We start from the raw sequence: 11,567 nt of genomic DNA, 5'->3' as shown, positions 1-11,567 counted from the left end.
AATGAAAAGGTAAAAGAAGATGAACTGGTTTGGGCTTTTAGATGCAGTAGAATAAGGAAAGGTGACTTCAGAACACTCCATGCTTCTGAAATTCAAATCTCAGCTGTGTTCTTTCACTTACATGGATGATACAACAGGCTCTTTAAAGAATGATAGTGGGTAACTACAGACAGAAAAACTGAAAATAAGAGAATTCTTTGACTGCTCTAAAAATACCTCCAAAGGAAGGGTGTGTATTTATTCTGCCAGAGCCAGGATAAGGCTGAGGGTGAGAGATGAGGAATTAAGCAGCAACCTGATAACACCAGCATTAAGAAATACTATGCACAATGACAAGGTGTCAGCTGTCCTTGGTTACCATTCAAGGACAGTAATGGAATTGCTAGTGACTGTAGGAATCTTCTCCACCACACTTTTGCACATTAGAGAAAGGTGGTCAGTAATTAAATGAGTGGATTTTATGCTGGCAAACATCTACTCAAACTAATGTGCATTGGCACAGCATCCACACCGCTGCCACTGCCATGCACAAAGCTACCCACAACCTGCCCAAAACAAAGTTTGCTCAGATACTCATGCAAAATACCCAAGTATTTGCCAGACTTTCTGGGAGGGATTTACAACCCATACTCCCAGAACAATATCATTAGTACTGACCATTATCTACTTTTCCTACAAAGGGTACAAGCTGTTGACCAAAGGCTGTTGTGTCATGAGATAAATGACTTCCTGGAATTCCCTGGATAAAGGCACTGAGAGATAATGCAACACATAATGACCTCAGGTGGCCTTTAGACTAAGTCTAAGTTTCCATAAGCAGGAAACTGGAATTTCCTACACTGTTTACTGAGTGGGGGCAAATTTTGGTAGTTCCCTATCAGTCTGCCTTTAGCATCAAAGAAACACCAGATCAGTGGGATTTGGAATTTTAAGTCCTGGTTCCTCATAAGACTTTATTGCAAACTAAGGAGCAATCACACTAGTTCCTCCTAGTTCCTCCTGACAGAAGCTGGCCAGGTAAGTAGTAAACACACTAAACTGTATGAAGAAACAATTTATGCATGTTTTTCCAATTTGTTTTTCCAAGTCATTTTTCCAATTTGTTTTGTTTCATTTTCAAAGTGTTTCTTCATAAATATTTATCAGAAGGTGAGCACTTTTGCACTTTTCCAATTCATGCTTTAAGTGCTCTGCCCTCTGAACATCCAAGCCTTTTGATTTTGTTGTGTTATCAAAGTGACTCACGCTGGAGAGATCTGTCACCCTGCAGGTTTTGGGTCATCATGAACAAAATATTCTTGGTCATTTTGGTGTTTAAGCCAAAATCCAAATGCATTGATAATTAATAAATACTTCACTGGTATACTTTAGATATTGTACACTGCCCTGGTAAAAGGATATTACATTGCATTTATAAATTTATAAAGTGATGAAGGAACAAAGAGTCCTTCCATGTGGAGCTCTCACTTCTAATTGTAAATCATATCTGTGTGGGAGATAATAGACCTCTCTGCTTTCTCATTTCTTCTTTTATTCTTCCAATTCTTTCTCCCATGTAAGTTTTCCCTTCTGTAGAGCTTCCTTTTTCCATCCTCCTTGGAAAGAATGCTCAAATGCTTTCAACACAAGAATATAACATAAAAATAATTAAAATCATCAAAAATAGGGGATCTTATTTACTGGTGGGCCAAAGAAGAAACAAAATTAGTGGTATGTAATCAAAAATAACTGAGACACAGAATGGGGGAAACAGTGTGGATTTGATATAATTTGCCTGAGATTTAAGAAGGCATTTGCTAGCCTAATCTAAAAGTTAAATGTCCCCAGTACTGGGAAGGAGTTGTTGGTTGGACTGGGAAGATATCAAAGGAAAAAGACCCTTGCAAATATAAAAGTATAGGGCAAATAGAAGTGATTGACAGGTCAACACAAGGATTAATATGAGGACAATTTCAGTCACACTGGATATAATATAAGAGCACACAGTATGGCAGAAGAGCTTAGCAAGAATTAAAACAAAGAAAAGGATGGAGCAGTATTAAGTTTGGTACCAATAATTTTGCAAGTGATCTGAACAAACTGGGAAAGCATTTGGGAAAATTGTTGGCTTCCTTATTTCAATGTCAGAAACGCAAGTTAATGAGACTTTCACAATAGTAAAAATTAATAAAACAAAAAAACTCTATGCTGTAGAACTTTGCAAGAAAGCTCCCCTGATGAAAAAGTATAGTTTTATCTGCTAAGTCTCTCCTGACTGCTTAGTTCTCAGTGCTCAACAACTTTTAAAGAGAATTATAACAGTAGTAAAAACACATACACCTCCTAGTATTTACATGAAATGAAAAATCTCCATCTTCACTTAACCTTCTCAAAGGGCATGAGAAAAATTATCTGCCAAATGGTGTTGGCATACAAAAGCAAATTGCAAGAAAACATTGCCTTCACTTGGTGCAGTGAAGCACTAAATTTGTAAAAAATTCATGAGCCTTATCAACAAAAAGTTATCACATATCTGAAAATGTATCACTGAAGATAACACTTTCTCTTAGTACTGAAAAATCATTTGAGAAGCTAATGTTTCATTCGGAGACTTTGGAAACTGAAAATCCTACAAAAATCTGAATAATAAAATTATTTGGGATGCTTACAAGCTTCATTTGGGTCATCTCTTTAGATATATGTGGGGATTTGACCCTGGCTGGGCACCAGGGACCCACAAAAGCTGGTCTGTCACTCCCCTCTTCAGCTGGACAGGGAAGAGAAAATATTACAAAAGGTTTGTGAGCTAAGGACAGGGAGAGATCACTCACCGGTGACCATCTTGGACAAAACAGACTCAACTTGGGGAAATTGGTTTGATTTACTACCAATCAAATTGGAATACAATAGTGAGAAATAAAAATTAAATTTTAAAACACGTTCCCCTCACACCTCCCTCTTTCCTGGGCTTAACTCTGCTCCCAGTTTTCTCTACCTCCTCTCCTCCAGTGGTGCAAGGGGACGAGGATTGGGGGTTGCAATCAGTTCATCACATGTTGTCTCTGCTGCTCCTTCCTCACACCCTTCCCCTGCTCCAGCGTGGGTCCCTCCCACAGCAGACAGTTCTCCACAGACCTCTCCAGTGTGGGTCCTTCCCACAGGCTGCAGTTCTTCATGAACTGCTCCAGTGTGAGTCTCCTGCAGGGTCCCAATTCCTGCCAGCAAACCTGCTCCAGCGTGGGCTTCGCTCTCCACAAGTCCACGGGTCCTGACAGGAGCCTGCTCCAGAATGGGCTTCCCACAGGGGCACGGTCTCCTTTAGGCTCTGTCATGGGGTCCTTCATGAGCTGCAGGTGGATCTCTGCTCCACCACGGACCTTCATGGGCTCCAGGAACAGCTCCTGCCTCACCATGGTCTGCACCATGGGCTGCAGGGGAATCTCTGCTCCAATGCCTGGAGCACCCCCTCCTCCTCCTTCTGCACTGACCTTGGAGTCTGCAGAGTTGTTGCTCTCACTTAGTCTCACTCCTCTCTCTCTCTGCAATTGCACTTTTCCTTTCCCTTCTTAAACACATTATCCCAGAGGCACCACCACCATCACTGATGGGCTCAGACTTGGCCAGTGGCAGGTCCATCTCAGCAGAGCTACTTGGCACTGGTTCTATTTGACATAGAAGCTTCTGGCAGCTTCTCACAGAGGCCACTCCTGTAGTTCCCATGTAAACCCAACACGACACTGAATAAACTGTCACAGCCCACCACTGAAACCTCCTAGCAAAGGCTGTGCAAGTCATATACCTCGGACACTGACCCCACCAACTCACTCTCACTGCAGGTAACCTGTTGTGATGCTACAGGCTCAAACCTGGAAGTGAATCTTACTTACACTCAGATGTTTAAGTGTCCACTAAATGGACGAGCTGGCTCACAGGAAGTTAAGCACATGCTCAAGCATTTTTTCAGTCCCGGGTGACAATGCACTCACGCCACAGGAATTGTCAGTTTTAAGCAACCTAAAAGCACCTAAGAAAAGAAGAATTTTAACATAACCAAATCTGACTGCTCTCTCTCTCACAGCTGAGGTAAGGATACAGGCATGATTTGAACTGCTTTGTTTTCTACTCAAGTGATGATGACTTTGGTCACTGAGTGCATTTTACTAGTCTCTTCAGAAAGAATGATCTAACAGGGTAAAAGAAAATTGCTAGGGTATCTTCTAAGGTTCAATACTTTCACTTATTCTCCCTGAATCACCACTTAAATCACCTCTTAAAATCACCACTTAAAATCCTCTTTCAATGTCTAAATATAAACAAATAAAAAACAAGCCAAATCTTTTCCTCTAGTACTAGGTTTAAGAAGAGTATTATATCACTTTCCTCAAATAGCTACCTAAATACAGACATGTTACAGTAATAGTATCCTTAACAAAAATGTCTTTATTCCTTAGCAGCTAGAAAGGAAGATCACCTTCTAGAGACCAGTAAGGAAGAATGACATTAATTTGACCTATAAGAAAATTCTACTGTTGGAAGCACTAAGAATACAACTGTGAAAATGGAAAATAAGCAAAATTTTCAGTAAAACACATTTGGAAGTGAAGCACACTAATTAGTTACAGTGTCAAACAAAAAAAAAGATGGGATAGTCTTCAATTTAGAAAGCAAACATTTTTTGTATTACAATCATTTTCAGGAACTCATCATCTGACACCTGTTCTAGCAGTAGCCTCAGATAATAAAGACATCACCTTTGGATTCTGAACTGCTATTAAAAAAAAAAAAAAACCACAAACAAACAAAACTAGAACAAAAACATAAAAGTGCTTTTGATGATGCCAGAGGAAGCAGAATTTGCACATGCAAGAACTGGAGTTAATCAAAATGGTATCTCTGAGGTAGTAAGGAAGAACTACAAAGGTGAAGAACAAAACGCACCACCAGAAGATTCTGGTTTACAACAGAGAACGCACTGTCTGCAGAGTACAGTGCTCTTAAACAAGGCTGTTTTAGACTTCCCACTTAAAGACCATCTTTATGAGAGTTCACAGCTTCCCCAAACTGTAATGATTTGGACTGACATTCTCAAAAATTTGTCTGATAAAGACTGAAGTTTTTGAGAAATGTTGACCTAAAATGATTCTCTTCTTTCTAAGGGATGAGAGGATGAAAGCATTGCTTCCTCTATTACCTCCTCCCCCTCTTTTTATTCTAAGTAAAAAATACCTTTCACAGCTGTTTGGTGGAGATGCTACAGCTGCCTCCATGACTCAGATCAGGATCTGGAAACATGGCATAGCAGTTGCCATAGCATCAATATTCTGTTGTTCTGTTGTCCACAAATTAAGCCAAGTTATGAGCTTCTGCAAATCTGCCCACACAGACTGAGAGGAAATTTTGACTGTGTAGCAGATAATAAGAAGCAAGCTCCACTGATTGAAACCTGTTGAAACCAAACTGAAACCTGTTGGGACAGTTGGATTGTGAGCACCACATCCTCCCAAATCACAGGTCCATCCCCTGGCAGGGCTGTGCCTTTCTGCCTGTGTGCACCCACCAGGCCCACTGCCTAGGAATGAAAGCTGGAAATTTTCTCCCTCCTGTGCTTTTCATTGCCTCTGTCTGTTATCCATCCTCTCCTCATTCAGGGTTAGAAAGCATATATTGCAAATTATCACAGTGGAATGAGAACCAGGCAGAAAAGTTTTTGGATGATTGGATAAAGAATCTCAATTACAAAGTTCACGGTGAAAGCTCAGCCACATAACAAAGAACAACAAACGACAGCAGACTGTCCAGTGCCTCCAGTGACTTTGGCAATCAGCATATTTCTAGGTGCAACTTCACAATCACCTTTCCAACAAATCTGAAATTTTATTTCTCTCCACAGGATGGCATTATAAATATTAAGGATGGAAAAAAACCCGAACACTCTGGAATCCCCCCATAACTTTTTCTCAACACCGCAGTAGTTTTTAACTATTAGATGTTCATCTACAGGAAGCCATTTCATTCCATGTACCAAGAGGGCAATAGTCTGGCAACTCATCACAGCTGGGCAGGAAATGAGACTTACATCTTTAAGACCCTCTCTCATTTACAACAGGAGTTGAAAGAGAGGCAATGCATAAGGAAAAGAAAAAAACATGGTCTTAAGATAAAAAATATAATCCTCAAGTATTGGAGTCTGGTCAGCTTTGGCCACAGCATCACTTACATGATGCTGAAAAAGTCACCCTGATCTTTTCACTGCTGAGCCCTGATTGTCTGGCCCTCACTTCCTGAAAATCCAGATTATGTATGAGATCACTGAATCTGATTTATGAATTGGCTGAGAATTCAGAACTACAGGAGTTGGCTACAGATCTGTTTTCACTACAAGAAGTGTAAAGTACTCTGAAATGTGTGAAGTTTAAGGCATCTCAAACTGAATTGATAAAATTAGTCATCACTTTTACCTTGCATTTCATCATCTTTCCCGTCCTTGTGTGTTAAATAGCAACAATACATTAAACAGTGATTAATCAAAGGATTAATAAACTATCCTCTTATGGTAGTACTATAGAAAGATACTTGAGGAAGTTGATAATCATGTATTCAATGCTGGACAGAATGGTGTGGAGCAAATAACTCAGTGGCATACACTGAGCAACTGAGATAAAAAGAAACATTTCATAAAGCTCCTATTCAGCGGTGTCTATTGTATATGTTAAAGGCACAGACGCCTCATAGAAAAAAGTAGCTATGCAATCATGTAATTTAACATCCCTGTCAGGGTGTGGATGAACAAAAATTACCAGAATTAAGATTGCCTATGTATTTTCTGTTTTCTCTACACTTGACTTTACAACCTTAACACTCTTGTAACAAAGCATATGATATACTGACATACTAAAAACAATTTTTCCACTTTTGAGTGTTTCCATGTCAGGTATTTGTAAACACTTTTTTTGTATTAAAGTCCTACTAACATTTAGAAAGGTCATGAACTTTGAAAAGTCACTGAAGTTTATATTCAAAAATATTAGTTTATTATACATTTCTAGTTATTTAGATACTGTGCCTGCCTTTCAAAAACACATGCAAATGCTATCATTTATCAAGCAAAGGTGTAAGACCACGTTCAGTGACCCATTTAGGAGGGTATGGGGGTAGAAGCCAGGAATCTGAAAATATCCACTTTAAAATGTCTCCCTTCTTTAACTTGGATCAATTAAGGAAATGGTTTGCCATTAAACTATGGCTCTCCCACACACCATTTAAATACACACTTGACTCCCATTGAAATGGTCAGTTCAACTTAAATTAGATTGAACTGTGCATAAACAAAAGGCTACTGGAGAGCACAAAACTCCCATAGCACCCTCTACTGATAAAGAGGGAATGGGATTAACATTCATACAGAGCAATTCCACAGAACAGGCAAAGTAAGAGAAAAGTGAAAATGGGTTTTCACTGCGGTTCAGAATTTAAGCTGCTGCTTTATAAAGGGACCCTTTCAAGACATTACACTTAAAGGCCCAGTCCTGTAGTCCTTACTCTGGCAAAATTCCAGCTGAAGTCAATGGGAATATTGCCTGTGTAAGGACTATTCAAAATTAGTCAAACTGTCTGAATATCATTCAATCAGCTCTAATCACTGCATTGAGAATAAAGGCCGTAATTTTGGCAGGTTTTGTCACTTTAAATTCTTCAACAAATACTTGCATTATTCTCTGTAAATCATCTTGCCAAGCAGTATTTGTCAAATAATTGGACAATTTTTTTCCATCAACCATTGAATAAATTATGAATAACAAGCACTGATTTAACCATGTGACTCCCATCAGTCAATTCTTAAGTTTCCTATGAAGGACTTAACTGGGGTTTTTATTGGTGGCTTAAACATTAGAGAAAATCTCATTCAACAAGAACTACTCAGCGACCTTTCCATCAGTATTGAAGATGTCAAGGCTAAAACTAAATGGTGATTTGTTTTTTAATTGTATGGACTCTCATAAATGTTATCATATTTTTGATAGAATGTCTAATTTCACTCATTCTTCCAAATTCTGGAGTATAATTTTAGAAAAAAAAAATATGCAAAGCTCTTCTTCAGAGAGTTGATATATTTAAAGAGATTTAATAACATTTGCCAAATTAACAGATATACTTGGAATAAATATTTTCTCTCAGTAACATAAGCTTCACATAGGCACGATAGCTACAAAACTATCACAGTATTAGCAACAGTATTTGTGTCTCCTATTCAACAAATATTTTTCTGGTTCTTTTGCCTTTGAGACAAACTCTAATTAGAAATATGAGGGTCATTAGGAAATTTTAAAGGGAGGGTGAAGATCCAGATTTACTACCTTTTACTGCTCTGTTAATAAGAAATTAAACTAGAAAATAAATGCACATTAAAACATATCTCATAGGCATTTAAAGTAGAAGTTTAAAATTTCTTTTTAAAAAATAGGGAGAAAAATTAATTTAAAATTAGAAATACTAGGGCATCAGAGTGCACTGATCACCAGTATCTAAAATATTAAGTGACTTCTGGTTTAGAAGAAGAGACAAACCCTTTAAAAGATCTGTTATTGTGCAATACAGTAGCAAGAGAAAAATCTTAGTTTTACCTGAAGTTCTATAGCAGCTGTTGGTACTATTACTTGGAACAAATAATTTTGGATATTTATGGTCTCATCTGAAATTGCTCTTCAGTAACACCTATTCCTCCAAATGGCACACACCCTGTCATGATGGATACACACACAAGGCAGTCAGAACCAAGCACATGCACAACCAGGGCCTAAAGCATCCCTCTCCTCCTTTTCTCTCTGAGATGAGCACACGGGCTCCTTGAATGACTTTCTACTCAGGCCAAAACAAATAAAAACCAATAATGATGTGAGGAGGCAAGGGCAAATGAGCAGATGAGCAAAAAAGATTGTCAGAAGAGTTTATAAAGCAATGGTGACTGGTAAAACAAATTAAAATCTCACAGGGAAAAATTAATTGTAGAAGGCATTACTACTCTATGCAGTGGCTTGCCCTACAGAAGCAACAGGGATTCCCTCTCTCTCTCTCTCTCTCTCTCTCTCTCTCTCTCCCCCGTGTGGATGTATCTATATGCACATTTTCTTGTCTCTTATTAACTTTCATTAACTTTGTGTTTCCCTCTCATTAATTCACCTTTTATTTCAGGTAGTATCAGGAAGTGCAATTAGCTGCATCAAGAACATCTCTGCTACCCAAATTATTTAGCTGGTAACTATGTTTATAATTAAGCGGTTTAACATCACTTTATTACATCTTCTCAGTTGCTTACAACCTTGCCAAACTTCAGTTGTCTTCCATGCCAGGTTTCTGTCTTGGGAAGAAACTTTTCTGGAAATTTTCTGTAAAAGCCTTCTATGTGAGTGGAAAAACTGTTTTGTCTACGTTCAAAAAACTTACGCCTTTCACTGATATTGTTGGTGTGATAATTGCAGAAAAAGAGATAAAATTTGGGCGTGTCCTTCTACATATGCTCAAGGGAGTCTTGTCAGAGTTGGCAGATTTACAGCCTCTGTCTACTGCTAACATGTTCCATCTTCCCAGAGCTCTGAAAATAAAACCACATTGACCATATATTAACCCCAGCAGTTGACCGCTGTCTATTCTTGTCCTACACAGGCCTTTTTCTGCAGCCAGGGGACACCAGAGTAAGAAGCACAGGGCCTGAGATCAGAAAAACTGTGACAGTCTTGCACTGCAGCCTAAGATCTGTGGATGTACAGTTGGGCAATACGGCCTGGGCAGTTTAACCACACAGCTCTCCTGTGCTCACTGCTCCCCTTTCACTCTGTGGTGCCTAGGCAGTACAGTTAAAGCACTCCTTCCTGATGCCAATGGAGTATAGACATGGAGCTGGGAAAAGGTGGGAGAAAGGGCTGGACTGGAATAGACTGGGGTAAGAGAAGGGAAATCTGCATCCTACAGCAAAAATAGAGAGCAATTTTACATTGACTGTAAAAACTGATCCTAATCAACACTCAAAAAGAACCCCACATCTCTAAAGACACACTCCCTAGCCCTCACAGCCTTATTTCTGTAATTATGTTGGTCTTTTACTGTAGGACTCTTCTATAATCGCTCTGGTTTTTCATATTAAAAACACATTGGGGTGGATTCTCTGCTGGTGTAAACTGGCACAGTGCCACTGATTCTAGTGGAACCGTGCCAATTTTCATCAGCTGCAAATCCGGACCATTCTTGCTAATTTACTTGTAAAGAAGCTCCCCACATGCCTCTAATCATTTCTATTTTCCCCCTTGACCCTTCCCGTGTTTGAGGTTGGGTTTTTATCTTAGAAACGTAGTGAGAAAATGCTTTATTTTGTTTCATCAGCAAATTGGGATGTCATTAGTCACCACTTCTAGCCTCTCCTCCAAAATCAGACTCACAATAGAGTGCAGCACAAAAAGCTTTGCAGCACCTCTACGGTTTGTTGAGGTGCAGGAAGGGACACACACCCTGCAGCTTCCACGGAGACTCAGGTGTTAAGACCTGCTCTGTCAGAAAAAGAGATGGCACGTGCTTTGTCTCTATGGCAGTTTAAACACATCTACAACGAACCTTGGACATTCCACTGACTGATTTATTTTTCTGATGAAAGCTTTTGCTTTCTATTGCCAACCTAATTTTTCCCCACATTGGCTTTAATTGTCTCACCTTAATTAACAAGGGGGTTTCTTATGATGAGCTGTGTTTCTAGCTTCTGTAGAAAAACCTTGTGTAGCATTCTTTGTGGAACACGACTTTTTGAGAAAACTATATGGGTACTTCTACTGCCAAACTTCTCCATTAAATTGTTAATCTTTAAAATATATTGTAAGGCTGGAGCAGCAAGATATACAGCTGCAACAGTCAGAGTTATTTTTCCTTAGAATTGTACTCCATCCAAGCTCTTTATAGTTTCGTGTTTTCTATCTTAAATGATTTTATCAATTAAGTTTCCTAACACTAAAAGAAGTTCACCATTCTAATTCCTGGAATCATACTCAGAGCCATTTACCCAAACACAGTTTTGTGAAGCTGTCTACCTTCAGTTTTTCTCTGTTGTATCACATTTTGCTGATTAATTACCTACATTTTAATAGGAATTCAGTTAGCAATTCTTTAGCTCCTTCAGATTCCTTGGATGAATGCCACGTGTTCTGACTTTCACTGTCATTTAATTCCATGGTTGCTGCAAACCCTGTATATACATCACTGCTTTTGGCAAAGATTGCTCTTAGTAAATAGCAAATACTAAGACAAGTAGTTCCTCATGATCTGCTCTGCTGAAGTTCTAAGCCACCAAAATACTTTATTTCTGCATAAGCTCTTTGCCTTAGTTTGTTCCCTTTGTACCTTGGTGACTTCTCATGCATTTCCAGCACATTGGCAGTATAAGTCTAAACTTTCTTCAGATTTCCTCTGACATGTTTGAGATTAATTACACTTGTATTACAGGGAAACAGCTTTGAAAAAATAATAAAACCTTATTATTTAAAATACACACCAATAATGTCATCTACCTCTACTCACGCTCTCTTTGAAACCACATTGGAGAACAGACT

The sequence above is a fragment of the Pipra filicauda genome, unplaced genomic scaffold (genome assembly GCF_003945595.2).
Source record: "Pipra filicauda isolate LSUMZ 115617 unplaced genomic scaffold, ASM394559v2 scaffold420_size638996_pilon, whole genome shotgun sequence".
In the NCBI taxonomy this organism is placed as follows: domain Eukaryota; kingdom Metazoa; phylum Chordata; class Aves; order Passeriformes; family Pipridae; genus Pipra; species Pipra filicauda.
This window is presented reverse-complemented; position numbering follows the sequence as displayed.